General features: G+C 53.0%; 1 long non-coding RNA gene across 1 annotated transcript; it reads left to right on the forward strand.

Annotated features, from left to right (window-relative positions):
• The first annotated feature begins 14,862 nt into the window (after positions 1-14,862).
• Positions 14,863-20,340, forward strand: LOC136792720 (uncharacterized). Its single transcript, XR_010836978.1, has 2 exons — positions 14,863-14,953; positions 19,839-20,340. It is a non-coding gene; the product is annotated as an uncharacterized lncRNA (long non-coding RNA).
• Positions 20,341-24,033: the final 3,693 nt, after the last annotated feature.

Here is a 24,033-nt window from a genome sequence, read left to right on the forward strand (position 1 = left end):
TAGGTGATATTTAGAGAAGACTTTGGACTTCAGACTTTAGAGTTGATGCTGGAAGGAGTTAAGAGTTTGGAGGCTGTTGGGATGGAAGGAATGTAGTTTACATTCAAGAAGGACATGAATTTGGGGGCCAGCGGTGGAACGCTTTGGACTGAATTGTGCACCCCCCCAATTCATATGCTGAATCCCTAACCCCCAATGTGATGGTATTTGGAAATGGGGCCTTTGGGAGGTAATTAGGGTTAGATGAGATCATGAGGGTGGGGCCTTTACGATGGGATCAGTGCCCTTTTAAGGGACACCAGAGAGCTCTCTCTCTTTCTCTTTGCCTTATGACACAGCAAGTAGGCAGAAATCTGCAAGCCAGGAAGAGAGCTCTCAACAGAACCCCACCATGCTGGCACCCCAATCTCAGACTTCCCAGCCTCCAGAACTGAGAGAAAATTGATTACTGCTGTTTAACATCCCCCAGCCGGTGGCATTTTGCTGTGGCAGCCTGAGCTAAGACAGTGCCTGGCTCCCCTCATGGCCCTCCTCTCTTCTCCCTCTCCCTGAGTCATCTCAGCCAAGCCTGTGGGCCCATCCCCTGCGTATGGACTAACAGCCCCTGATCTCTATCTGCTGCCACCAACCCTGCAACTATAATTAGTATTGAGAATCCCTGATGTACCACATGGCCTTGTGCTGGACACACAGTGCTGAGTTGGAAAGGCTGTCCCACCTCCTGGACCTTCCTGTATGGGGTCTCCTGTGGCCTCTCCCCCTGAGTGGCCCACGGCCTCCTGCCCCTTGACATGTTCAAAGTCTCATCCTTCCCCTTCCCCTCAAACTTGGTCCTCCCCACGGTTCCCATCTTGGTGATGCCCCCGCAACTCCCATTCACCCAAATCGGAAACAAGGGGGCATCCCTGACTCTCCTGACACCTCAGGGACCATCAGGTCCTGCGAAGTTGAACTCCTTTAACTTCTGGAGTCCCCTCCCCACATCCACCATCCCCGCTCCATCTCAGGCCCTGGGCATCTCCATCTGGCCAGAGATCGCTCCCCACCAGCCCCGCCTGGTCCCTCAGCCTCACCATGGCCCCTGCATTCCATTCTGTGACCCTGAGATGTGAGCAGGGGCGTCCCGCCCGGGGCCCCATGCTTTAGGGGCCCTGTTCCTGCCTCCTCCAGCTGTGCCTCTCCCCTCAGGGACTAGGGGGACAAGGGACAAGCTCCGGTCCCCCAACCCCAGAACTCCCTTCCTGATTGACCCGAACCTGCTTCCAGGCCTCGTGTGGCCTCCTCCGGGGTCTGCCCCGCCGAGGGTGGCCCGCACAGCCAGCACGCGCCCCCTAAACCCCAAAGTGCAGCTGTGGGTTGGGAGGTGCGGACAGAGTCTGCGGGCTGGGGTGTCGCACGCTGTGCGTGAGACCGTGGAGCGGCCGAGCTGAGGGAGGGAAGGGAAGGCGCTGGTCCAGGCCGGGTCAGGGGTCAGGGGTCAGGGGCCAGCTGTCTCTGCTCCCTACTTTCCTGGGCTCAGGAATTTGAGGAGGTAGGAGGAAAAACTTATTTGGTTTGACAGACTGTTAGTTGCTTTATAACTTTTAGATATTTAGCCCATGGGTCTGGGGCCCTCACTGGTTCTTGTGCCCCGGGCTGCACAGGTTGGGGGCGACCTGCACCCACACCCCGGCCACCACACAGTGATCGTCCCAAACCCAGGACAGTCACATTGATCCCCTGCCCCTTGCTCTTCTAGCCCCCACAGGCCTAGAGACGGCGTCTTCCTCCAATGGCAGGCCCAGCCACGTGTGAAGAGGTTCCGTGAACTGGGACTGAGCCTTGTTGTACCATGAAGACAAACAGGGCAGGTGCTCAGTGTCTATAGGGACATGTCCAGCCCGGAGCCCGCCTGCTGGGGGGAGGCAGGGGATGGCCGAGGTGCCAGAGGCTTGGCTAGGCTCAGGGACTGTGCCCGTGGGAAGAAGCGTCCTCAGGAGGTCGGTGCTGATGCCAGGGGACTGTCAGGGCCCTGCACCCTCAGGACCTCAGCTCTCCTGTCCAGAAAAGGAGCAGCTTGAGCCCAAGGCCTCTGGCGACCTTTACAAGCCCAAAGTCCGGGTGTCCGCCCCCGCCCCACCCCCCCACCAGCAGCCTCAGTTTATAGCCTTGGCAGCTGTGGTCTCTGACCCCTAAGGCTCAGGCTCCCCCTTTTCTGTTCTCACCTCTGCTGGCAGGATCTGGAGGCAGATGAAGCTGCTCCAGGAGCCTGGGTTACTCGCCCCGGGGTTCTGAAGCGGGGAGGAGTCCCTTCTACCTGCACAGTGAGAATGGTGATGGAACCGAGGATTGAGACCCAGCCTGGGCTCAGTGGACCCAGCTTTGGAGGCTGGAGCCTGGCTGAGAGCCTCTGCCTCAGGGCCTGCCTTCCCCGGCTACCTGTTTCCATGGTGACCAGAGCCCTCTGGCTGGAGCTGGGCCCCACCCCCATCCCTCCCCAGCCCACCCCACCCCTGCCCCTAGGGAGGGAATGTGCCTTTACTCCAGGTGAGAGGCGGGGGGACAACACAGCTGGGCCTGGGTGGGTGTCACAGGCTGTGACATCCATGACCAGGTGATGAGGTGACTAGAATCCAGGCATCCTCCACCCCCACTTGTTTTTGATATAACTCAGGGAGGCTTTAGGACAGGGAGGCTGATGCTTCTGCTTTTTTCTCAGCCTGTGAAGCTGAATGCACTGTCCTCTTCAGAGATGTCAGAGCACGGGTCCTGGGCAGGGCCCAGGTTTAAGTCTGTGCGCTGGGGACCCAGAAGCTGGTGAGGTCGATGGGGTCTAGAAGGGAAACTCCCGGTGGGAGTCCTGGCACCTGGGGTGGCAGCTGGCCTGTTCCTCCCTGGGCTCAGCCTGCTTCCATTCTGAGTTGACCCTGCCCTGGTTCCTGCCCACGGGTTCCTACTGATCTCTCCAAGGGGGCGGTGGGTCCCTGACAGGGTCCCAGGTGCGGCTCAGGCTTTGGAGGCAGCAGACATCCAGGTTCCAGCCCCAGCCCTTGCACACGCCTCTTCCCTTCTTTCCAGCCTCAGTTTTCTCATTTGTAGAGTGCGGATAATAAGGCCAACTTAGCAGGGTGGTCATGAGGCCAGGATTAAATGCACATTATGGAGGTGTCAGAAAATACTCCAGGGAGTGCAGCCTCCCCACTGCACACCCCATCGCCAGTCTGAGAGCCAAGCAGACACGAGGTTCTTGTCCTGGGCCTGAGCTAGGGGTCCTGACCTGCTCTCAGTTCTTTTGCAGAAAGAAACTCAGCCTTCGGGTACCAAACGTGGGAGGCACGATGCCTGCGGTGACTAAGGAGGAGAGTCAGAGCATCTCAGGAGAGGCTGCCACTGATGGGGCTCCCACAATGCACTGGGGCCCGTGCCAAGAGCTGCCCAGCATCACCCTTGGCACTCTCAGCGTCCCTGTGTGCACGTGAGGAGCCAGGGCTCAGAGAGGGCCAGCGCTTCTGTCCAAGATGCATAGGAAGGACAGAGGCAGGAACCACGTCACGTCTACCCCAAAGCTCGGCCCTTGAGGAAGAGCCTGTGTGTGCTGCTCCCATCACCGTCCTGGGCTCAGCCCCATCTTACCCCATGCCCCCTACGCTGGCCGATGTTGTCTTGGGCTCAGGACGTGCCCCCTCCTCTGGACTACTCATCTCCGCGTGGGTTGGTTCCCAGGCCAGCTGTCAGACGAGTGATGGCAGGACATCTATATTGAGGGCTGTTGACAGACACCTTTTAGCCTCAGAGAAGAGCTGCTCTGAAAGCTGAGGAAACTCTTGATGGAAAATAAAAGAGACTGCAGGTTTGGGACCTGAAAAGTCAAGGGCAAGGGCAGTTGGGCCTTGCACTTGGCAGGAGGATGGGGCATGGTGTGGGGAGGGAGCAGGGCCAGCCTTCCATAGACAGGGAGGGGGCTCTCCAGGCAGGTGGGATTTTAGAGCTGCCTGGGAGGTCCTTCCTGGTCCCAAATGCCTCAAAGGTGGCAGTGGTCGGGCAGGGCCACCAGTGGGCTGTGGGATTCATACACTTGGAGGAGCAGGCCTCTCCTGTTCCCACCTTTTACCCACACCCAGCGACACTTCTAATGTCACTGTGCCTCTGCAGAGATGTCCATAGCTCTGCCCTCATCGTTCCCTCCTCCCCTGCCTCCACTTGCCTTCATTCGGTCAATGTCCTGCTCTATCACTAGGACCTGCTGTGTGAGCCTGGATGCCCAGAGGCCCACCCACCCACCAGCACAGTCCGTCTCTGAACCCCTCTGTCCCCTCCAGCCCACTCTGTTTTCTCAATCAGCCCCCAACGTCAGCGACTGGGCATTCGCCCTTGGCGGCGCCCAGCTCCATGCTCCCCACAGCCAAGCAGGCACCGAGACCTCCTGGGGTCTCCACATCCCAGCCCCTCTGGCCTCTCCACTGCTGCTGCCCTGGTTCAGACCTGTCAACTCACGCTCCAGGGGCAGCACAGCCTCCTCTCTCCTCCCAGGCTCTAGTCTCCTTCAACGTGGACAGAAGATCATCCTAAATCTCAGACCTCATCACTTCCCTCCTTCAATGCCTTGGGTGATTCCTCTCTGCTCTGAGGATCATACCAATATTACACCGATAATACCAATGCTCCTTGGTAGGACTTCTAAGCCCATTCAGTCAATCATTTAACAGATACCTACTGAATCACTATTATGGGCTGCATACCTCTGGGCATGCAGCAATGATAACATAGTCACAGATTGCTGCCCTCACGGTGCTCACATTTCTAGTAGACAAAGACAGACAAGAAACGGTTGGGGTGTGCACAGTATGTAACACGAGGATGGGTAGGGGCTAAGGAGAACAATAAAGTGGGTAGAGGGAGAAGTTATGGGGAAGGGCTCAGAGAGGCAGAGATGGGCAGAGAGACCTCAGTGAGAAGGTACGTCTGAATAGCAGCCGAAAAGGATATGAAGGAATGAGCCTTGTGGAGATCTGGAGATGAGCATTCAGGAACAGCAAGTGCAAAGGCCCTGGGGTAAGAACGAACCTGGTGTGTTTGAGGACCAACCAGGAAGGACCTTCCCTTTCAGCCTGGCGGGGCCTCTGTGATGGTTAACTTTATATGTCAACGTGTCTGGGCTAAGGGATGCCCAGATAGCAGGTAAAATATTATTTCCAGGTGTCTGTGAGGGTGTCTCTGGAGGAGATTAGCATTTGAATAAGTAGACTGAGTAAAGAGCCCTCAGCAATGTGCATGGGCATCATCCAATAATCCACTGAGGGCTCAAATAGAACAGCAAGGCAGAGGAAGGGAAAATTCTGTCTCTGCTAAAGCTGGGACATTCATCAGTGCTGCTGGTTCTTGGGCCTTCAGACAAAGACTGGGACACCATCAGCCCCTGGTTCTCAGGCCCTTGGGTTTGGACTGGAACTATACCACCAGCTTTCCTGGGCCTCAGGCTTGCATATGGTGGATCTTGGGACTTGGCTTCCATAATCACATGAGGCAGTTTCTCATAATAAATCTCTCTCTATCTCTCTCTATATCCTATTGGTTCTGTTTCTCTGGAGAACCCTGACTAATGCAACCCCTTTGGTCTGGCTCCCCTCGCACCAGCATCCTCACCCTGTAGCCACCTCCTACCACCACCAAAATGTGCTACTCTCTCACTCCTCTGTGACTTGTGCTGTTCCTTCTTCAGAGATGCTTTTCCATGCACTCCCTCACACTCCACATTCTACAAGCGCTCCCTGAAGCTCCTCCACCCTCACCCACATAGGGCCACACCTTTCTCTATGTTTTCAAAGTTCCCTCTATCAGGCAGGCCTTGGAATCTCCCAGTCATTGCCGTTCCTCAAGTGTGCCAGGCATAATCTCACCACAGGGCCTTTGCATGTGCTGTATGCTCTCCCAGAAGCCTCAGACATTTTCATGACTCATGTCCTCACTTCCTTCAGGTCCTTACTCAGATGTCACCTCCTCAGAGGTCCCCCAGACCCTCCATCCCTTCGGTTGCTCTCTTTTCCTTCATAGCATGTACCACAACCTGGCAGAGGTGACAGATTCTCCCGCTTGTTTATCATCTGTCTCCCCAATGGACTGTGGCTCCAGGGGGCGGTAATTTATTTTGTCTGTGATGTTCACAGCTGTATCTCCAGTGGCTAGAACACACAGAGACTGATATATTTGGGGAATAAAAAATGAGTGAATGGAGGGTGTTGGTCACATGACGCTGGAAAAGCCTGTTTCTGTTCCTACCCTTCTCCCCCTGCCCAGTCACTCTGGGCTCAGCTGGGACAAGGCTCTGGCCCAGTTGCCTCTGTACCCAAGCACATGATAACATCAGCAAGTGTTTCTGCCCAAGTAAGGGAGCTGATGGATGGATGGACAGGGTGTCACCGAGAGCCCAGGGTTTAGAAATAAACCCACTCTCAGTTCTCCCATGTGTCATTTCTGACTTCCCATAAAACCCTTGGTAGAGCAGATATCAGTCACTCGAGGGGGATATTCAGGTTCAAGAAATAGAAAGCTTATGAATAAATACTTATAAATAAAAAAGCTTATAAACAAATCAAATGAACCTAATGGGCAGAGGCCCCTTCTTGCCCTGGAAAGGCAGACACGGTGCAAGGAGAGAGGGATGGAGATTTGGGAGATTTGTGTTTCTGCTGAGCGGTACCCAGGGCAGCTGAGGGCAGGGACCTGGAAAGATCTAGGATTACAGCTGCAGGTGCCCCGGAGCAGGTGGCCCCCTCCACAAGAGCTCTGGGCCTCCACTTCACCTGCCGGGAGGGTGTGACAAAAACATGCCCTGGCCAGTGCCCAGGCCTTGTCCTGCCACTGTGGGGGAGGGAGAATGAGGAGAAGCTTCCCCAAGACATCCCTCCAGGGGTCCCCACCACTGCCTCCCCCGGGGCCTCTCGGGGCAGCCAGGGACTCTTACTGCCACGTGGCTGTAGCCCTCAGCTAGGGGTGGTCACGCTGGGGAGGGATGAGGATGGTCTCCTTGCTCCTTGGTCCCTTCTCCTCCATCTGCCGTCTCTCCCCTGATGGAGGGGCGTCTCCTGCAGGGCTCTCCCCTGTGATCCTCCGGACACCCAGTTGCCTCCCACCCCTTTCTCTGCGATGCAGCTCGGGAGCCACACACACACCAGACGCCACACCAGCCTCACCCACCAGCCTGCTCCTCGTCCACCTTCCTACTCAGGAAATGGCAACTTCACCCCTCAGCTCCTCAGCCAGAAACCTGCATGCATTCATGACAAATCCTTCACCTCCACACCCATCACCCCCAAGGTGGGGCGTTTCAGCCTCCAAAACACCTCCTGGACCTGCCCCCTGCTCTCCATCCCCGCAGCACAGCTTTGGTCCAAGCTACCATGGACTTCTGCCTGGGTGACCGCCTTCACCTCTTCACTGGGCCCCCTGCTCCTGCTCCAACCTCCAGGGAGGAGCCAGAGGAGCTTCTTAAATCCCCGAACTGATCAGGCCCCTCCTTTACTTCAAAACCTTCAGCGCTTCTCGGAGAACCTTGAGTAATCCCAGCCCTGCCAGCCAAGGCCATGAGCCCCACAGGGTCTCCTGTGGGTCAGCAGCACAGGCTGCTCCTCCTCCCCCTCCTTATGCTCCCTCCTCATCACACTCTGCCCCAGTGCCCTTCCTTTGTCCCTCTGATACCCTCATTCCCACCCCAGGGCCTTTGCACATGCTGTTCCTTCTCCATAGATCACTCTGCCCCCCACTCTTCAGGTAACCAGCCTGTCTCAACTTAAATGTCAGTCCCTAAGACCCCCATCTGAGTTAGTCCCCCTCATGATCTTCCCACATCCTGTACATGGCATGCTTGGCCCCATCCTGAGGTGCAGTTGTCTATGTGGCTTTTCCTTGAAGGGCCACAATCCCCTCCTGACAGTGAGCCCCAGGAGTTCAGGCACCTTGCCTGGTGTGTTTGTCAGCCCTGCACCCAACATGAGCTCCTGTCACATGGTAGGTTCTCAGCACACAACCTGGATGAATAAATGGGACCATAAGAATGGAAAGGACATAAGAGATAAGCAGCCTGTGTTCCTTAAAAGAACAGATATAACTCAGAGTGCTGTTAATTTTCGTATGGGGGGGGGCCTGTTTTATATTTTATTTTTTGTAACTCACACTGCTTAATCAGAGCTGGTAATTACAACTCTTGTTCCTGGTTTTTGCCTCCTAGCTTCGGGCCCCGAGGGCAAGAACCATTTCATATTTAAGCAGTATTAGCTCTGCGATGCTCTCAGGAGAGCCAGAGCATGCCAGAGTGTGGAGTGTAATTCTCAGCGATGCTAATTAGATCCGAAAAGCAGCCTGGGCTCAGGGCAGGGCTGCTGGGGGTGGAGGGGACGGGTGTCCCTCTAACAAGCCAGAGAGGCCAGCACTACCTGCTCTACTGTCCATTCACATTTCCCCAAGCCCTGGTCCCCAGGGGAGAATGGAGCCATAGTCTTTCCTGGGACGCCTCTGCCAGACGTCCCCTGGAAGGAAGGACGGCAGCCGGTGCCCAGAACAAAGTGTGTTTCTGCCACCCTCCTCCCACGTGCATCTCAGGGGCTTCCTGGATCTTCTCCTAGGCGGCAGGTGGTGAGGGGTGGCAGGAGGGACTCTGGTGGGCTGCGTGGGGTGTTTCTAAATAGACAGTGTTCTCCTTTTTCCTGCTAAGGATGGGATAGGATGAACCCTCTTCTTCCAATCACATCTCTTCATTTCTACCAGTGTTCTCCACCTTTATCCTAATCACCATCAGCAGCATTATCACCATCACCATCTTACCTACCAGGTCCCAGCTGGTACTGGGCCTTAGGTGATTTGCACACATGATCAAAAACCCTGATGGAAAATTCCTGAGGCAGTATCATTGGGCCCAGTTTGCAGATGAGAAAACCAAGGCTTACAGACACCAGGCCCTGGCGAAGCCCTCACAGCTGGTGACTGGTGGGAGAGTACTTAACGAGAGAGGGTAGTAGACCCTAGTGGTTAGGAAATGAGCTTTGGCAGCTAACAAATCTGGCTTTGAGTCTGGCTCTACTGTTTACTTCAGGTGCATTTTCTTAGCATCTCCGAGCATCGATGGCCTTCTCTGTCTCATTTCCTTTGTGTCTCCCCAACAACGCCACCAGTTGGTGGTTAGATATCGTGCCCATTTGGCAGATGCAGAAACTGAGGGTCGGGACAGGGAGAGCTTTGTCCACCTTTGTGCAATTAGGACGCAGTGCTGGGACCTGGCTCAGGTCCGTCTGGAGACTTTCTCCCCTCTGTCATCCTGTCTATGCTGAACCAGCTCAGTCTTGGGGAGGATTTTTCCTCCCTGGGGTCCCTGGGACAGGCAGATTGGTTAAGGAATAAGGCACACCCTTCATATCAAGCTAGAGGGTCAGGTGGTCCACACATGTGACCCCGAGTTATGTGCAGCTGAACCTGGGCCAGCAGGGGTGGGGGCTCCACAGAGTGAGGAGGGGGTCTTGTCCTGCACATCCAGGAGCTAAGAATCTCCTCTCCCCGAGGAGGCCACATAGTGTAGGTGTTGAATCATCAGGTTCAATCATCATGTTGGAAATCTGGTTCTGCCATGTACCAGCTGTGTGTCAGCTATTTCACCTCTGAGCCTTTGTAGCCTCATTTGTAAAATGGGGCTGATACCAGAGAGTATCCACTTCACAGGGTCACGGCAAGATGGAATGAGTAACGACACAGGAAGTACTCAGACCAGCACTTTGCAAGTAGGAAGCACCCAGTTCCTACCACCCACTCTACTATATTTGGACTAATTGGCTCTGCATCCCTTCTGGAGCGTGGATCCACCCCCAGCTCCAATCTCAGCCCACACAGTGAGCTGTAAGGGGGCAGCTCTGGCCTGGAGTCAGGAGCTCAAAGTGCTCACCTTGGTTTCACCAGAACGTGTTGTGTGGCCTTGGGTGTGTTCCTCCTTCTCTGGTCCTGATTCTCCACCTCTCCTGGACTAGACAGATGGCCCTGGGGCTCCCTGGCACCTCTAAGATCCAGGTACACTGTGATCAGTCTGTACCTAGACCCACAGAGCCCTGGACCCTGGGAAGATGAAGGCAGCAGAAAAATCCACCCAGAAAAGAGAGAGAAGGGCATCCCGTTCACTGTGGCCGCTGCTCATGACCATTTCTTGAGCATTTCCTCTATGCTGTGCTGTGCTCTACAGCATTTACAGCACTTTACAGGCATTGCTTCATTCGAAACAACTCTAAGTCGGCACAATTATTATCCCCATTTTACATGTGGGGAAACTGAGGCCTTAGGTCCCATGTCATCTCATCCAGGAAGTGCTGTTAGTTCTAAAGCCCTTCTTACCGAGCGCACAGCGCTAAGTAAGATCCATACAGGTATCATTTCACGTAATCCCCAGGCCATCCCTTTGGTACATGCAGGCATCCTCAGCCTCATTTCACTGATTAGAAAACTGAGCCCAGAGAGGCTATGCCAGGACAGAGCAGCTAAGCAGGGAGGTCAGACCCACCATGATGCCCTGTCGACCATTCTCAACCACCTGCTTCCTGACTTTTCTTACCACTCTCTCTCCACGTGCCCCTCTTTCCCGTAGCTCGCCTGCTGCCTCTCTGGCTGATTCATCTCAGTCCGCTAGTCCACTCAGCTGAGTTTTCCTCCGTCTCATCTTACCTTGGACCAACCAACCCATCGTGACCGGTGCTCCTCAAAGACTTGTTCTCATTCTCATCGCTGTCTACACTCTCTCGGGACAGTCTTGTCCACACACGTGGCATCAGCTACCACCTCCAAAGCTAAGGATCCCAAACTGCCATCTCCAGGGTGGTAGAGATATGACGCTGGCTCTGTCACTTACACACAGCAAGGCCTGGGGTAGGTAGCTTCACCTCCCTGAGCCTTGGTTTTCTCACCTATAAAAGGGGGAAAATGACATCTTCCTCACTTAAAGGTCCTCTGTAATCAAATAGGTCACAGAGGTGGCTCTGACCAGCCAAAGGCCTGGTACACAATAGGTGCCTGCCCACACACACTATCTCTTTTCTTGCCATGAAATTCCCCTGAACCAAACATTTAGCCAATCCTTCTGTGGGTTCCCCAGAGGAAGCAAGGGGGCTCTTTTAGGTGGGGTGGTCAGGGGAGACCTTTATGAGGAGGTGCCATTTGATCAGAGACATGGATGAAGTCAGGGAGTGAAGCTCAGGAGTATCTGTGGGAAGAGCCTTAACAGCTAGTGCAAAGGCCCTGTGGTGGGCGTGTGCTCGGAGTGTTCCAGGGGTGTCAAGATGCTGGTGTGGCTGGAGAGGAATGAATGATGGGGAACATGGTGGGAAATGGGGGTGGAGAGGTGGGTGGCGTCAAGCCAGGAAGCATCTGGTAGACCTTAGCTGGAGGGGTGTGATGTGATAGTGGGCAATGTCACCCCTCAGGGGTCAGAAAGGATCCTAATGTGACCATAATGTGACCTTGGGACTTCCAAATGCAGGTCTCACCAGCCACGCCGCTGCTGGAATGTCCATCCCCCTGCAGAGGGGGTGAGAGACTGTCCAGAGTTGCCCCGTCTGCTGCCACACTCTCCCCTCCACACCATCCTGAGCGGCTGGGACAGAGATCGAAGGACATCTCCACTGGGAGAGGTGCATCAGAGAGCACACCCGTGCCAGCCCGCCTCCAGGCCTTTGTTCGCCATGTGATGTGTAGAGACCAGCGTGAGGGTGAGAAGTCAATGCTCACCCCACACCTGGCTCACAGTAGGTTCCCAGGAACATTGCATTCCAGTAACATATTCACAGGAAGAAAAAGCTTGGTCCCCTGGGAATGGGGTCCCTGAGATCGGTGTAGGAAATATTAAGGGGAAGGGAAGACCAGCGAGAGCCCATCACGACCTACAGACAATCCTGTCTGATCTTCCTGCTTGTTGGCTCTGCTGAGATCACCTTCCTTCCTCCCCTCCCTCCTTAGTCTCCTCCTCCTCCTTCTCTCTTTTTTCTTTCCTTCCTCCTTTCCTCCCTCCCTAGCTCCTTTCTTTCAACAAACTGTAACTAAATTTTCTCTGTGGTGTGATAACCGGTCTCAGTGGGATCCCAGGCAAATGATAATTCCAGGGTCACTTCACTCACCGTGTGATACTGCGCGGGGGCCCAAGGAGACCTGGCTGCTGCCTGGGTGGGGAGGAGAGAGAGAGAGGGGAGCGTTTTTTCCATAAGACTCTGTTCCAGGCCAAGTGCCAGGGTCTAAGAGCTCTTAAGGACCAATGAGAATGTTTAAGGTCCAGGAAAACAATTTATTTGGTTTTGAAATAAAAAAGGAAAGCTGCAAAGTTGAAATTGACAAATGTTTAATCGAATGTCTACAAAACGTAACATTTTCAACTGCTCACCTTTTCCTCCAACTCAGCTTCTGCATAGTTACATATAATTTGTATCTAGTGCGGGATGTGGGAGCACTTTAAGATGTTTGATCTGATGGGGGAAGGAGTTTCTAAAAGGAAGAGTGTCTGGGGCTGGGAAGGTCTCATGAGAGCCATGTGTGTCCCTGAGTGGCTGGGGAGCAGGAGCAGGGGGTGGGGGAGAGTGGAGACGTCACAGAGGAGGGGGCATGTGGCTGGAAGGGTGAGAGGCACTTAACCAGAAGAGAGAAGGGCGTTGCTGGGCAGGCCTGGTGGAGCCTGGCAGGCCTGAGGAACAGGACCGTTCACCGCACCTGCAGCATGAGGTGGGGTGGGGGCAGGGAGGGCCGGCGGTGCTGGGCACACGCGCTCTTTCCCTCGCGGAGTCTATCTGCGTCCTCACACCTCCGTCCCCATCATTAAAGCCCAGCTCCACTGTCATCCTCCTGGAGGCCGGGCCAGCATGGAGGCCCTAAGGCTGGCTGGGTCTTCCCACTGACCCCTCTGGCCTGGCCCTATGAACCCCACTTCTGCTCATGGGCCTCTCTCCCTGGTTTAATCATGAGGAAGCCCAGATGTGTAGAATAGGGAGAGAAAAAAATAACTCGGAAACACAAAGCAGTTCCAAATTCCCTTCTTCGGTAATTTCTGGAAACAAGTCCATTTTCCTTGTTTCTCCCCAGCGCAGTGTTTCAATGGAAACCTCCCTCATGTCCATTTAAGGGAAAGTCATGCTGTCGCAAGCCCATTTGGGGATGGCACCCATTCTCTGCCCAGCCGGAGAAGACCTCTAGGCTGTCCATGGGAACCTGAAGACCCCTGTCTTCCCAGGGCCCTCAGAGGGAAACCTGGGGTTTCCTGGGGCTGGATCTTCCACGAGCGGATCCCATCATCAGTGCAGACCTGCCAGCGTCCCCACCAGCCGCCAGGTGCAGCGGTGGGGCTCCGCTCCTCTTTTCCAGAAATGGTAAAGCTTGCTGGGGTCGAGGGCTGCAAACTTGGTAGAGGTTGGGGGGTGGGGTGGAGTGGGGGTCATCACTGGGGGAGGGGCCACCTCAAACTTGCCCGTCCAGCCAGCCTGTCCCCAACTGAGGCAAGAGCCCATCATTAGCAAATCGTGGCTTTAGGTTAAATGCTGTCTTCCCCTGGCTCTCTGGTCTTTCTTCCAAAATGCGAACTCTTTCTGACCTCTGGGGAAGTGGGTGGCTGCTTTCCCCTTGGGAGACAGAATCTCAAAGCCCTTAGGTTGGGAGTTGGAGGGCGGGGTGGGCCGGGGTGCTGTGAAAGTAGAGAAAGTGGCCCCTGGAGGCAGGGTACTCTGCCACTTCATTGCTGAACTACATTAGACAGGTGATTTAACCTCTCTGGGCCACTTCTCAACCATGCCTATCTCATGGGCTGGCATAAAAATGAGCTCAGTCACTACATGTAGAGTATTGGAGATAGCGCCTGGCAGACAGGAAGCCCACAATACGTGTTAGTGACTATAATAATAAGAGTAGTAGTACTTATAGTAATTACTTGTATTTTTGTTATTATTAGTTTATATTGTGTCAGTAGTGCCTGTTGATGCAGGGCAAGCAGGAGGCCCTCAAACCCCTCCCTGGTGTGGCCCCTCCCTCCAATCCAATCCCCTCCCCCCACCATCTTTTCAATTACACGGAGCTCCCCTCCTCCTCCCGTATTTTCTGGCCTCTCTGCCTTTGGACACGCAGTTCCCCCTGCCCGGAAGGCTCTCACACCATCTCTCCCTGGCAAGCTCTTACCCTGCCTGCATGAATCAGCTCAGATGTCACCTCCTCGGGGAGGCCAGCTCAGAGGTCCCCTCCCCCACCTCTTCTGGAAGCCCCCTGGGTTGCCAGCACCTTTTCTGGGCTCTTGCAGTAATTGACACATTCCAGGTCCCACCTGGAATCCAATCGCCCAGCACCAGCACCATCCCTTACATTCCCCAGGGCAGGGACTCCCTCCGCTGTCTTTCCATCTCTGTGTCCCTGGTCCCAGAACCCCACCTGGCACAGTGTGGGTGTCCACGAGTGATTACTAAACAAATAAACCAAGTGCATAACGTCAGGTTCTCTTGGGCCCTGAGTGACTCACCCTTTCTGAGCCTCGGTTGCCCCATCTGTAATACGGCTGTGATAATAGCCCCTGTGGGGCCCTCCCTTCCAGGAGAGCAAAGAATGCCGGCATCCTTAGGCGGCGGCACTCCAGGGCAGGGGCTGTGAAAGGGAAGGAATTCTGCTATTAAGCTCATCAATTCTAGCGTCTGGTCTATGGGGAGAAGAGCTTGCCTGGTAATTAGGGTTGTTAGGGGAGATACAGGCGGGGCTAGTATTGATGCCAGCGTCGACCTAGGGCAGCCACACCGAGGCTGCGGGCGGCAGAGGCGGGCACTGGGACGGGGCCAGGTGGGCGGGAACCTCTGCCTCATCTGTGAGGCGGAGAAGGACCAGCGTCTTCCTCCCGGTGTGGGAGGCCCCGCGGCTGTCCCGGATCCTGCCTGCAGGTGGCGCTGCAGGCTCTCGCAAGGACAGCTCAGCCAAGGATGCAGCCCTGTGCCTGGCGGTGAGAAGGGTCTGGAGAGAACAGAGCGCGCGGTTGGGGGGAAAGAGGGGCGGAGGAAGGAGGAAAGGCCGAGAGCGGGGAGAAGGGGGATATAAAGGACGGGAGGAGAGGACAGAGAGAGAGAAGTGGGGAGACCAGAGGAGGGAGGAGAGAAAATGCCAGGGCGGGAAGGCGAGCAGGAGGGGGAGAAGGAGGCTTCTTCCCATCCCAGAGGCTTGGACGAGCCCGATCCTCTCGGAATCCCCTTCCCCCCAATGCCTACAGAGGGGTCACTTCCTCCCTTACCCCCTCCGCCATCCCTGCATGGCTCCCAGTGCCCTCAGGGTGAAGCCCAGACTGCACAGGCCAGCCTCATCTGTGGTCTGACCCTGGAGGACCACCGCCCGTATTTCTCCACCTTCCCACCCCACCATTCCACCCTCACATCCCAGCCCCAGCCATGCAGCACTGCCTGCCACTTCCAAGGGTCCCGGCTCTCCCTCTCTGCCAGACCTTTGCAGGGGCCGGGTTGCTGCTGCCAGTAACAACCTTCTCCCCCATTTACCCCTCCTGCTGGCTCCCCCGTTTCTCCTCCAGGTCTCAGCATGGGCACCATCTCCTCCAGAGGGCCTTTCTGACCCCTGTCCAGGGTCAGGGTCTTCTCCCGGGCTCCCCGTCCCATCCCACATCTCCCCCCATCTCAGCACTGACCACTCTGGGTTGTGAATGATTCATCTGTTTCCCCAGCCAGAACGGGAGCTCCCTGAGGTCAGGGACATGGCCTTGGCCCCTCGGCGTCCCCTTTGTGGCCAGCCCAGGGGCTGAACAGGCACAGATGTGCAACAGACCATGCCTGTGGGATGAATGAATGATCGATGAAGGGCCGAGTGTGGGAGAAAAGGCAGAGAGAGACATGGAGGAGGAGGAAGAAAACAAAGCAGAGAAGAGATGGATTAGGAGAGAGAGAGCACTGAGGAGGGCACCCCAGCCCCCAGGTGTGAAGGACCCCCTCTTCCGTCCCCAGGGCCTCAGCACTGCCAGGTGGGGCTCTCCCTCCTGAGGTCAGCTAGACACCTGGCTCTGGACCCCTCTCAGTGTCCAGCAGTCCTTCCTTATTTTGGGGGTACAGGTAACAGAACCTGCTCAGCTGCAGGGAAAGGGTCTCTCAGGTACCCAAGGCAAACCAAACAACCAGAACTACTGAGGGAACTGGACCCAGACCAGGGAAGGGAACCAGCCAGAAGGCAGCTTGCGCTCTCTCTCTCTCTCTCTCTCTCTCTCTCTCTCTCTCTCTCTCTCTCTCTCTCTCTCTCTCTCTCTCCATGGGACTTTCTTTCTCTACCTTTCTCAGTATCCTACACACTTGGACTTTATTCATCAGCAGCTCAAATAACCAGCAGACCCAATTAGCACCTTTTCGTCTCAACCTCAGATTTATAGGAGAGATACCGCCCAGCTGGGGCAGGTGTCTGCCACAATCCAGTCCCCATGGGGTTGGGTGGAACAGGTCAGTGTCAGAGGACACAAACAGGGTTGCTGGGGGCAGTGCAAAGGACACCAGGACATGGGGGCAGGGAAGGCCACCAGCATCCTCACCACACCCTCCCTCTGGTGTCATAGGTGCAGGACCTGCCCCTTGTCAGACACTCTGAGGGGTCGTTTCACATCTTGGGCAAACATCACCTGACCAGCTCTTGTATTCCCATTTTACAGATGAGGGACCTGAGGCTCACTGCCTGTCCTCTTTCCATCCCCTGAGGCCCTAGGTTCTGTTCCTTCCTCTGCCACCATCCTGTTGAGTTTCTTTAGTCCAGCCTCTGTCTTCTGGGGCCTCAGTTTCCCCTCTGTAAAATCGGGAGATAGAGCCACGAGGCCCCTTTCAGCCCTGACACTTGGGGGATCCCTTTGCTCTACTTAGAGGCAGCCAACGGCCTCACCAAAGCTTGTGATGCATGCCCTTCTCTCCTGACGGTTCATTTGTTGTTTGGGGCCCTTGGAGAAGCCCCTAGGTAAATATTAATAATGCAGGGTTGCCTTCATGTCTGAGAAAGAGGATGAATCATTTCCTGCTTCCCTCTGGGCTCAGGATTGTAGCTGAAAATATGCTGGCTCTTTGGAGCAGCTGTAAAGAGACCTGGATTGATGGGGTCTTGTGGCTGAGGCAGAGCCATGAAAAACTTCTCCCCTGGCAGCCTTGGGGCCTGAAGCCTACTGCCCCAAAGGCATGTCTGCATGAGAAGGCTCAGCATCCTGGCTGGGTCCTGCCAAGTCCTTGATGCGTGGTTCCCTCGGCGTCTCCTGAATGTGTCTACCGGAAGGGCTGGAGGAGGCAGGTGTGCAGAGAGTCTGGTTCTCACCCCACTGAGCCTCCGGGTTCTCACCTTCCCTGGGCCCGCGCTGGCCACACGGGGATGCACCTCTGTGTCCCCACCCCGAGTGCGCTACTCAAGGGCAGGGCCCCCCAGGTTGCAGTCAGTACCCCAAGAGCTGACACAGACCTGGTGCTTTGACAGCATCTGTCCAGCTCATAATGAGCCCCTGCTCAGCCCTCTTCACCTACAAGGCATTTCCCAGAAGACACAATTGTGCTGTCTGACCTGGCTCTGACGAGAGCAGGCGAGGCCAGAGCAGACAAGCCGAAAACCAATCCAAGCTGGACCAGGTGGATTCTCTAACGGAGGGAATCTAGTTCCATCTGGGCTGTTCTCTCAGATGGAGATGTTTGTGTTCAGGAGCTGAGGGGGCCATCTTCTGTCTCCATGGAACAGCAAGAAGAGGGGCCAGCCCATTCCCTGGGCCTGTCTCCTTCCGAGGCCATTCTTCCTCCTCATCCTTGGGTTCCAGGAGATGTCCCAGTGTCACTATCATAACCCCCCTTGTCTGCTTAAGCCAGTATGAGTTGATCCTACTACACACCACCAGAATCCCGCAGATCTAGGCACACCCTGCATGTGCCAGGCTCTGCTCAGCCATTTGACCTCATTATGTCACAGCCTTCTTTTTACATCTGCCAGGTGGGCATCTCCAACCTCCCATTTTGCAGGAAACTGACATGGAGAGAGCTCAGACCCCTAGTCTAGAGTCACCAGAGCATAGTCTGATTTTCCCACAGCCCTGGGTGTATCTCCTCCCACCAGACCTTATATGATACAAACAGTTTGGGAGCCAGGGGTCCAGATGGACTTACTGGGGCCACTCCTTCCAGATCCCACCAACTCAGTCTCCGGGAGAGTGCTCACCAGGGAGCTGGGAGCTCAGTGAGTCCGCAGGACAGCCCTGAAGTCACCAGTTCTGGAGCTGGGAGATGGGCGAGGTGAAGGGGTCCTCTACCCATCGCTCTCTGAACAGGACAGGGCTCTTGCAGTCAGCTCTCTGCTCTGAGTCATTTGACTGGTCTGGGGTAATTGAAATCTCAGAGCTGTCTATTAGTCTCAAGCCACAGATGATTGCCAGGCGGCTGCAGCCCCTGCCCAGAGCAGGGACCTAACTGACCTTCCATTTTGGTCTTGCAGTTGGACCAGTGGGTTATTTTCAGGGCCAGGGTGCCTAAGACCTGACACCCCCTCCCTATTGGTCCTCCAGGCACTGAGGGTAATTGGCCACCTACTGCTGCCCTCAGGGGAGGGTGACCCCCACTCTTGGAGAGAGAGCTGTTTATAACAAGGGGCACAGGGGGAAGGGGTTCCCTGCAGCCTGTCCTGCTGACATCGTTAGGCTGGGCAGCATCGATCTCCACCTGTCCAAAGGCTGCCTTCAAAGTCAAGGGCAGAAGCAACAGAGGACCTTGGAGACTATCATCCCCAACCCCTTCATTAAACTGCTGAGGGAACGATGTTCAAGGGAGGGTAGGGACCAGCCCAGGGTCACAGGCTGAGGCTACGACCCATACAGTGTGTTATTAAGTGGATAGAGATTCCATGGAAACTACAGGCCAGACAAGACACAACACCATGGGATTCAAGGTTAATCAGGCAGACGCGGTCTGCATCCCTGGGGAAATTCACAGTGTAAGATGGGAGAGAAGCTGCTAATTCTCCGTGAACCATGGGGTGTGTGCCACAGGGGCTGAAGGTCTCAGAGTCAGGGAGGACTTCCCAGGAGAGAGAGAGAGAGAGACAGGGATAGAGAGAGAGGAGGAGGAGCAGGAGAGGTGAGCTAGGCTGTGCTGGCATCTGCACACACCAGGGGAGGGTGTTCCCAGCAGAAGGGGTGGGCACGTACAGGGTGGGCACAGCAAAGTGACTGGGGCTTGGCGAGGAGGGACAAAGGACACAGGCAGAGCGCAGAGGCCTGTGGGAGGAGCCTGCCTCACTCAGACTCCAACTCCACACCCCTTCTGGGTGGGGCTATTTCTGCAGGTGGACCCTTCCTACACCAAAGAAAGCAAGCACAGGTTAGACACTCAGGCTGCCAAGGCAGCTTTGGAGCAGTGGTTTGCCATTTGCCATTTGCCAAGCTCTCTTCACCCCTATTCTTTCATTTGGTCCTGAGCACTGTCTACACTGTGCAGATGAGGAAAACCAAGGCTCAGTTCAGGGGCCCGTCTAAGGCCTCCTAACTAGTGAGGGGAGAAAACAGAATTGAGTCTAAGCCTGTCTAATTCCCCAATTACATTTCCCCCATCCTTCGCCAGACTGCCAGGCAGGATTTTAAGTAGGGTGAATTAGGGAGGGTTTCTCCCAGGACGTGAGTTTCAATCTGATTTTGGAAACCAAAAAGGAACAGGAATCAGATGGCAGGGAAGGTGGGGGAGAGGAGAGTCCAGGTGTAGAACCAGGGGTGGGGAAGTTTCTACAGGTGCAGTCAGCTCACCAATGAGAGCAACAGTAGCTGCACTTACTTGAGCACCTACTACGTGCCCAGACTTTGCAAGCACCTGAGCCATGTCATTTCATTTACCCCATAGATGGCCCGTGACGTGGACCCTATGACAGCTGATCAGTGGTGGAGCTGGGACCAGACCAGGGCTATCTGAACAGAACCGGAGAGTGCACTGCCACACCCTAAATGGAGCTGCTGCTGCCAAAATGTCTCCCTGGCTGCGTGACCCCTGACTAGTTGCTTACCTTCTCTGTGCCTCTGTTTCTTCACCTGTAAAACAGAGATGATACTACCTATGAAAGATGAAGAAAACATTTTTGTTTATCAGAATTCTTTCTAGGAAGAGTACAAAAGAGTCTGAAAAGAGAAAGCTGTGTGATGACAAAAGCCAATACCCCCAGGGTATGGGGCCAGCTGGTGCCAAAACTTTCTAGAAGGAGAGGGTAAAACCAGTCTGCAGGAAATAAGGAGGCCTGCTTCTTCCATAGAAGGGGGTGCAGGGCAAGGGGAGAACAGCCAGAGAGGCAGTGAGTCTGTGCCTCTCCCCTCTCCCTGCAAATCTGCAATAAAGCTTATAAATTCAGAAATGCTTAGTGTGGGTGGATATTTTAGAAACCAGCGATGGAGCTGAGCTTTGCACTTGAAATAACCCAAAATGAAAGAGACCCAGCCAGGCAGACAGAAGAGCCCAACTGCAGGAGGAGGGGTCCTGGGGCTCAGGACCACCCATGGCCATAGGCTGCCCAGGGCTCAAGCCAGTTACACTCAGTTCTCCCAGGGCCAAGGGCACCCTTGCTGGCACCTGGTTTCCCTGACCTTGATAGTCGTATCCACCTTTTTGTCGTCTCCCTAACCGCCCTAAAGTCATGCTCTGCTTCATCAAATGTCGAGCCTCCCCTGGATTCCATCCTCTGCTGCCCAGCGTCTCCATTCTCACACTTTCCCTGCTGTCATCAAGTTTGCAAAGCAAGCTCTCACCTCCCATGTGAAAAGCGAAGCATGGCAAGGCAAACAGCAAAGAAGAAACAAGAAGCCCTCCCTTAACCCCAGCCCCTCCTGCTCCACCAGCTCTTTGCTGGCCTCTGCTTCCTCCCCTCCACCCTGAGCAGGTGAACTGCAGGGCGCTTTTCACCTCCTGCCCTGGCACCTTTCACGCCTCACCTACTACTGCTTTCTGACTTGTCAGGGTCACCCATAACCTTCGTGTTGCCATGTCTTGTGACCGCTTCTCTGCTGGAGGTGTATGACCTGAAGAGTCATGCCCCCTCCTTCTGGAAGTGCTCTGACTCCCTGGTACCACCTGCTTCCCTCCCAGCTGCTTGGCCCCTCTGTCTCAGTTTCCTATGCTGAACCCTCCCATCCTGACCCTCAGGGCTCAGGCGGGGCTTTCCCTGGTTGAGAGACATGCTCTTTGTTGCGGAAAGCTCATCAATTGCCGTGGATATTTTTAACAGCTTCATTGAGATGTAATTGACATATGATAAACTAAACGTATTAACAGTGACATATTTAAAGACATAATTAAAGGGCTATTTTGATAAGGTTTGACGTACGTATACATGCATGAAACTATCACTGTAATCAAAATAATGAAAATATTCACCATTCCCACAATTTTCCTCCAGGTCCTTAGTCATCTCCCCTGAAAGTCCCTTCTCTCCCCACAGGCAATCACTAATTTGCTTTCTGTCACTATAGATTAGTTTATATTTTCTAGAATACATCCATGGAATCAAACAGGATGTACTCTTTTTTGCCTGGTTTATTTCACTTAGCACAATTCTTTTTCTTTTATTTTACTTGATTTTCAATATTGTGTTAGTTTCAGGTGTACAGCAAAGTGATTTCGTTATATAGATATATATTTTTTCATATTATTTTCCAATACACGTTATTATAAGATATTGAATATAGTTCCCTAGATTTCTTTATGTGTGTGTGTGTATCAAGAGTTTATTCATTTTTCTAATGGAGTACTATTCTATTGCATGGATATACAATTTATCCACTTTTCTGTTGATGGACACTTGGGTTGTTTCCACTTTTGAGATATCACAAATAAAACTGCTGGGAACATTCGTGTGCAAGTCTTTGTAAAGACATATGTTCTCACTTCTCTTGGGTAAATAACTAGGAGGGGAGTATTTGGATCTTATGCTATATGTAAGTTTTACTTTTTAAAAAACTGCCCAACTTTTTCCCAAAGGGACTGTAACATTTTACATTCCCACCTGCAGTGTATGAGTGTTCCAATTCCTCCACATCCTCCCCAACACTTGGTATGGTCAATTTTTTTTTTTTTTCTTACTTTTAGGTAAGCAGTGTTGGGATCGATCTCACCGTGGTTTTAATTTGCATTTCTCTAATCACGAATGATATTGAGCATTTTTTTAATGTGCTTACTTGCAGCCTGTATATGGTCTTTGGTGAAGTGTCTATTCAAATCTTTTCTCCAGGTTTTTTTTTTTTTTTTTTTTTTGCGGTACGCGGGCCTCTCACTGTTGTGGCCTCTCCGGTTGCGGAGCACAGGCTCCGGACGCGCAGGCTCAGCGGCCATGGCTCACGGGCCCAGCCGCTCCGCGGCATGTGGGATCCTCCCGGACCGGGGCACGAACCCGCGTCCCCTGCATCGGCAGGTGGACTCTCAACCACTGCGCCACCAGGGAAGCCCTCTCCCTGTTTTTAATTGGGTTGTTTATTTCCTTATAACTGAGAGTTAACCAGAGTTCTTTAAATATTCTTCATACAACTCCTTTATCATATTTGCAAATATTTTCTCCCAGTCTGTGGCTTGTCTTTTCTTTCTCTTAACAGCAGTTTTTGAAGAGTAGAAGTTTTAAATTTTTATGAAATTCAATTTATCAATCTGTTCTTTAATGAATTGGGGGTTTTGGTGCCCAATCTAAGAAATCTTTGCCTGATCCCAGATTACAAAGATTTTCTCCTATGGTTTCCTCTAAAAGAGTAGAGTTTTAGGTTTTAAATTTAGGAAGTTAAATTTTGTATATGGATCAAATTTTTAAAATTTGCCTATAAACTTCCAATTATTCCAGTACCATTTGTTGAAAATACTATCTTTTCTCTACTGAATTGCCTTTCCACTTTTGTCAAAAGTCAGGTGGAAATATATGTGAGAATTTTGCTTCTTGACTCTATTCTGTTCAATTGACCTATTTGTCCATCTTGATGTCAATACCACACTGTCTTCATTATCATAACTTTATAAGTCTTGAAATCAGGTAGTGTTAGTCCTCCATCTTTTTCCTTTTTCTTATAAACTCGCTTTGCCTATTCTATGTATTCTGAATTTCCACATGAATTTGAGAATCTGATTGTAAACTTTTTCAAAAAAGGGTTCTGTTGATTGGGATTGCAATGAATCTAAGGACCAACATGGGGACTTCCCTGGTGACACAGTGCTTAGGAATCTGTCTTCCAATGCAGGGGACATGGGTTCGGGCCCTGGTCCGGGAAGATCCCACATGTCATAGAGCAACTAAGCCCATGCACCACAACTACTGAGCCTGCGCTTTAGAGCCTGCAAACCACAACTGCTGAGCCCACATACTGCATCTACTGAAGCCCGTGAGCCTAGAGCCCGTGCTCCACAACAAGAGAAGTCGCCGCAATGAGAAGACCATGCACCGCAACAAAAAGTAGCCCCCACTCGCCACAACTAGAGAAAGCCCATGCACAGCAACAAAGACCCAAAGCAGCCAAAAATAAATAATAACTTTAAAAACAAAAGGCTAAGTTCGAAGCTTTCATTAAATAAAAAAGAAAGGCCAAAAAAAAAAAAAAAGACCAACATGAAGAGAATTAACATCTTAACAATATTGAGTCTTCTGAGCCATGAACATAGTGTATCTCTATGTCTCTTTAGCCTTCTTTAATTTCTCTCAACAGTGTTTTATAGTTTTCAGGATACATATCTTCTGCCAGATTTATTTCTAAGTACTTTTTATTTTTGATGCTGTTATGAATGGTATTTTTTTTATTAATTTCAATTTTGACTGTTCATTACTAGTATACAAAAATACAATTGATTTTTGTACATCCTGCAACTTTACTAAACATACTTACTATTTCTAGTAGCTTTTAAATGGATTCCATCAGATTTTCTATGTAGGTGATCATGTCACCTGTAAGAAAAGGCAGTTTTGCTTCTTCGTTATCAATCTGGGTGCTTTTTATTTATTTTTCTTGTATTATTGCACTAGTTGGAACTTCCAGTGCAATGTTGAATACAAGCAATGAAGAGTGGACATCCCTGTCTTGTG

This window comes from Kogia breviceps, chromosome 1 (genome assembly GCF_026419965.1).
Source record: "Kogia breviceps isolate mKogBre1 chromosome 1, mKogBre1 haplotype 1, whole genome shotgun sequence".
Taxonomy (NCBI): Eukaryota; Metazoa; Chordata; class Mammalia; order Artiodactyla; family Physeteridae; genus Kogia; species Kogia breviceps.